This window comes from Hibiscus syriacus, unplaced genomic scaffold, assembly GCF_006381635.1.
Source record: "Hibiscus syriacus cultivar Baekdansim isolate YM2019G1 unplaced genomic scaffold, ASM638163v2 tig00116997_pilon, whole genome shotgun sequence".
Classification (NCBI taxonomy): Eukaryota; Viridiplantae; Streptophyta; class Magnoliopsida; order Malvales; family Malvaceae; genus Hibiscus; species Hibiscus syriacus.
In genome coordinates, this window is record NW_024063513.1 from 5,928,737 (window position 1) to 5,934,736 (window position 6,000).

General features: G+C 34.6%; 1 pseudogene; it reads right to left on the minus strand.

Moving 5' to 3' along the window:
• Nucleotides 1-3,679: 3,679 nt before the first annotated feature.
• Nucleotides 3,680-5,179, minus strand: LOC120194373 (annotated as a pseudogene).
• Between the last annotated feature and the right edge of the window lie 821 nt (nt 5,180-6,000).

Below are 6,000 nucleotides of genomic sequence, written 5' to 3' on the forward strand. Positions count from 1 at the left end.
GTTAGATCGAGAAATATAATCTAATCGGTGCCTGAAAAAAATATTAAATTAAAAAAAATGATTTTTTTTGGAAAAAACGCCATATACAATAGTCTACTGCATAGGTTATTGTATTAATGCATGATTGCATTGATTATTGTCTTAATGAACATTATGGCAGAAGAAGTTGGAAATATGCGTATAATTATTAATGCGCGAGTTAATTGAAAATTATTAACGATAAAAAATATTTTTGGAAAAGGACGAGTTTTAATAAATTAAATTAAAAATTAATATTACAAAACTCGTCACAAGAGTAAAATAAATTAGGGTCAACTACATGAATGATTACTTATATTTATATTTATTCACTTTTTGTTATTGATTTTAAAAAATATAAGATATGATCACTTTCGTTTTTATTTGATTAAGATGTGGTCATCCCGAGTTAATTGTCGTTAACAATAGTTAAATATTTTGATATAATCACACATTTAACCCTTGTTATTTACATATTCTCTCAATTTAGTCATACTTTTAAATAAATTTTAACATAAAATATATATTTTAAATGAAAATAAAATTAAAATATTTTTAAATTAGGTCAATAATAAAATATATTTAATAAGTTAATATAAAAATATTTTAAGTTAATATATATAAAATTATATTATATATAATCTGGGAAACGGGTACCCAATTCATAGGTTTTTTTTTTGTTTTTTCTTTAAATTATATTATTTTTTAAAAAAATATATAGAAAAAATCTAAAATTTAAAAGTCTATAATATATATAATCCACACGTAAAGTTTAAAAATTTAAATTACATAATTAAAATAAAATTTATTAAAAATTAAAAATAAAGAAATATAATTAAATTTTAAATGTTTTGAAGTTAAAATAAATATTTAAAAAAATTAGAACGTAATGTGAAATAATTTAAGAAATTAAGAATTAGAACGTTATGGTGTCAAAATTTAGAAATTAGGATTTTAGAATGTTAGAGTAAAATAATTTGAGAATTATAAATTAAAATTTAAATATAAAATAAAAATGAAAAATAAAAAATATATAATAAATCGGGTATCGGGTAGGTTGGTACCCGATTAAGTAGGTTAAGCAACATTTTTTGATTCAGGGAGGTCCTAGAAACCCAAAAAAAATAGCGGGTCAAGTACCCGACCAAAAAAGATGGGTATTTTTATCATAAATACCCGGTGTTTTTTAACTAGGTCGGCGGGTCAATTGGTCAGGTCAATCAGGTCGAATATTTTTTAACACCCTTACGTGGCATGACACATGGCATCATTCAATCGGAGGATTAAATTTATTTTAATTTATTAAAAGTATGACTAAATTGAGATAATATGTAAATAATATGGACCAAATATGTGATTATATCAAAATATTTAACAATTGTTAACGGCAGTTAACCTGTGATGACTACATCTTAATTAAATAAAAACAAAAGTTACTATATCTTATGTTTTTTTAAATCAGTGACCAAAAGTAGATAACACACAAACATAAATGAACATCTGTGTAATTAACCCAATGAATCATACTAAAACAATATTTTGCCAAATTATTTTTTCGCCACCAATATTTCCCTGAGTTTGCCATTTGACGGCCCCAGATTATATGTAAAATGCCTTTTTTTTATATAAATGATATCATTATTTAAATTATAAATATAATATGAAATTTTAAAATATCATAATTTTATGTTTAAATGTATGATTAAAATAATTTTTTAATTTACACGTTGATCATGAATCAAATGTATATTATCTCCTTTTTTATTCCGTAAAGAACCTCAATCATATTTTTACAGACAATTTTATATCTTATAAATAAAACATTATCTAATAACAGAGTGCTTTTTTTTTTTGAATAATAAGGAAAAAGGCCAAACTACTATTAGCTAGCAGTGCCTATCTCACATCGAACAAGTTTGACTATCACCATTGACAAACTCTTCTGGCTCAGACGGTGGATCATAGAAGAGATGAAGTCCAAAATTACGGTTCCAAGCTAGACCAGCTAAACCATCAGCAACTTATTGCACTCTCGAAGGACAACTGAATCGCAAACTCCAGTTCCGGTTGATGAGGTAATAATATGCGGTAGCATTGACAAGCCCCAGCCAACTTCAAATCACCTTTGATCAAGGCCAAAGCTCCCCTGCAATCAGATTCAAAAATAATTCTTCGAACATTGTCTCCAAGCTATTGTTAAACCCTAAAAAAATTCCCTCACAATTCCGCATCAAGAATCGAGCAAACCCCTACAGCTTTAGAAAAGCCCATAGTCCAAAGGCCTTCATGGTTTCGTATAATTCCGCCACAGCTAGATGCACCCGAATCCGGTCTGCGTGCACCATCTGTGTTTAGCTTCACCCAATCAGCTGGTGGTGGCTTCCAGGGCAGGAAGCAGTTAATCGGTGGCGCACACGTTGAGAAGCCAGTAGTGCGCATTTGCAAAGCATGAACCGCTTCCATTGGTGAATATATAGTTTATCTAGAAGTTCTGTTCAAAACAGAAGTTCATCTAGAAGCAATATCCTCACATCAATTAAATTGGCATACTCGAACTTAATTACTGACACTAACTTTAATTATAGTTTTATATCTGATAATCTGAATATAATTGTAACATGGTTTTTTTTTAGGAAAACTGTAACATGGAAATATAACATAAAAACAAACTAGCTTTCAATTAATAAGACAACTTTGGAAGCACTATAAATAATAGATTGAGATGCAAGCGAAGACGAGTACAAATCTGTCAGGTATTTAGTAATACGTTTGATTGGTTCACTTACATTTATCTTCCTCCGTGAATTGACAGGAACCTCAACACCATAACTTAGTTCCAGTCGCTGGAATAACCTGTTAGTTTGTGTGTGTGGTAGTGACACTAAAGAGTTCATGAATTGATAAAAGAACACAGAGATGCACCCCATTTAGGAAACAAAATGATCAGTCGGTCTGTCCTCTATTGTCAAGTTAGAGGGGACATTAAACAACTTAAACCACTTAGGAAACATAGAGCTCCCTGCTAATTAACTCTGGAAGGTCCTTGAAGTCGGGCATCATCTAGTGCTGGCTACAAAGCCAATATGAATTTTACCCTCAATAAAATAATACCATATAAACCCCTTGCAAACCCTTTTCACACTCCTAACCATTGTTTCAAGCAACACCATACAGATAAAATGAAGGCAACTAATCATCAACAAACAGATGCTACACTTTTTCCCCTCGTTTTTTTCTCTTTGGGTGGTTACTGCACTGTACACACCTTCTAAGTCCAGAATCCAGATACAAAAATATACGAGAAACTGAATTATTAGCTCTGCCACAAACAATCATAAATATAACCAAGAATTACTATTTGGCAGGCATCAACATACAGTTTTTTAGATGCTGACAGTTAAGATAAAGCTTGGCATCAAACAAAATATGCTTACAAGAATCTAAGAATAAAATTGGACAAGTAGTTTAAACTTAAAGCTAAACCAAGTAAATAACAAAGGCTGGCTTTAAAACCTCTAATCAAAATTACAGCCTTACCACAATCTGAAACTATCGACCATAAACTGATATACCATAAATTTCCCACCAAGGCTTTATCTAATCAAGAAGTTTTATTGTATAATAATTCAAGCTTGTACACTATAAAAAATACAATGCATCATAAATAAGTAAAGAACAGAGTACTCCACACAGCATCTTCACAAATACAACAAAAGCTTCACTTCGAAGGTAAAGGTTTTCACAAATACATCTAAAAGTTCCATGCCTTTCATAATAGCTTACCTTCTACTTATTTCAGACCAACAGTATTCATCTTCATTGGAAAAACCCTGGAACAACTTGAAGCAAGAGATCGAATGATCAAGGCACAATCTTGTAAGCCTTCAGCTTATCGATCCAAGTAACAAACGAATTCCTGGAATTCCAAAATCCCAAAAACCCATGTTCCTTACTCTTATTCATACTCATTAAAGGCAACTCCATCCATAACATCAAATCCACAAACCACCAATGCCCCACCTCCTGCAAACTCGTCTTCTGCAACTGGTTTTCCTTCAGTATTTCTTCCCACACACTTTCCTTGCCTTTCATCATCTCCTGCAACCTCTGATTCTCCCCTTCCACGAAACCAAATTGTTCTATCCCGAATTGCTCAGCAAAAACGGTCCACAAATGTTTCCACTTAAAAGCATCCCCATTAGACACATTAAAGGCTTCGTTTTTTGCGTAAGGATCCACTGCCGCCCATATGTGTTGCTCCGCAATCAAATCCGCGTCCGATGCTTCAGAGTAACAATTCCAAGCGGCTTTGCTTCCAGGAAACAGTAACGGTTTGCCTTCGTGTTTGCAAATGGCGGCGTAAACGCCAAGAGATCCAACGAGGTTCATTAAACTATAAGGCGAAAACCCGAATATGATAGTGGGTCGGTGCACCTGGTACCGACCAGGTTAATGTTTCCTTTTCCTCGATCTCTTCAAATAGGATGTCTTCTTGAGTGTAGTAGAAATTGGGGGAGTTTAACCGCAGCAAATCTTCGGAATAAGGCGGATCATGCGGTTGGATTTTACCAAACAACTCGAATGGTCCAACATAATGTTTGGCTCCTGTTTGTAGACATATGTGGCGTAAATTGGGTGCGTTCGGGATGACGGAGCGCAAAACATTGCGTAGCATGGAACCGTTGACTTCGCAATTATCGGCTTCGGATGATCGGCTGATCCAGCTGACGTAGAAGATATGGGTGACGTCGGTGAGTTGGGAGAGCTTCGATTCGGTTTCCATCGGGTCGGATATGTCGCACTGAATGTACTCGATTGGATGGTCAGTGTTCCAGTTTGGTCTGGGCCGACGAGCCACCCCGTAAACTTTCCATGGGCCGCCGGGTGTGTCGGACAACGGTAGGATCTCAGCCAAGCTATTCCCAACTATGCCGGTGACTCCAATTACCAAGCCAACGCTCTGGAAGCTTCTCGGTGCTTCATCTTCATCAAATTTCTTCTGCAAAAAGAAAAATTCACAAGCAATTTCTTGAAGGGGCTAAACATAAATCTGCCCAGCCAAAATAAAAAGAGGACTCGCCTTAGCAGCGCCCACAGCACCAGCCCACCACCAGCTCATTTTTCTCTCTTCGAGATAATTGGATGGGAATGTTATGTTTAGGTCAGGAAGGATTAAGAATTTGGAAGAAGTAAAGGAATTCAGAATTTTCATTAGATATTTTTTAAGATTTTTCAATACACTTCATTCTATTTTATGTTGTACATTGTACCATTTTCGTTACTTCTTCCAACTGTATTGGATTTCCTTATCACCAGATCAGCCTTAGTTAATTCAGTGGGTCAGTTTGCTCTAAGTCCATTTTCTCAACGCTAAGTCCTGTATCGTTTTGACTGTACATTATCTCAACTGGTTCTTTAATCCCCAATTCTTTAATTTCCACCTCTTTTAGCCCTAATTTCATCGTACTCACTTCCAATTCCTTTTCTATCTTTGATTTCTTCATCCCAACCATGACATTACCCTCCCCAGCAGTAGATCCTTGACCCCAAGGATCAAAATCAGAAAATTGAGACTTCAAGGCGGAATAATCCTCCCAAGTTGCATTCTCCGGTGACAAATTCGACCATTGAATAAGCAATTGAGTCACCGGTCGATTTTGACACTTCACACTCCGTTTGTCAAGAACAATAGCTGGATAAATTTTCAATTGGCCATCATCCCCTACCTCTAGAGGATCGAGAGAGGTAAGCATATTCGACCCAATCTTTTTCTTTAATAAGCTCACATGAAAAACTGGGTGAATTTTGGAATGTGGAGGCAACCGAAGTCTGTAAGCAACTAAATCAATTTTTGCAATGATTTTGTAAGGACCAAAATATCTGGCAAAAAGCTTCAAGTTCTTTCTCAGGGCCAATGAAGTTTGTCTATACGGTTGTAATTTCAGGTAAACATCATCTCCCACATGGAATTCTCGTTCAGTA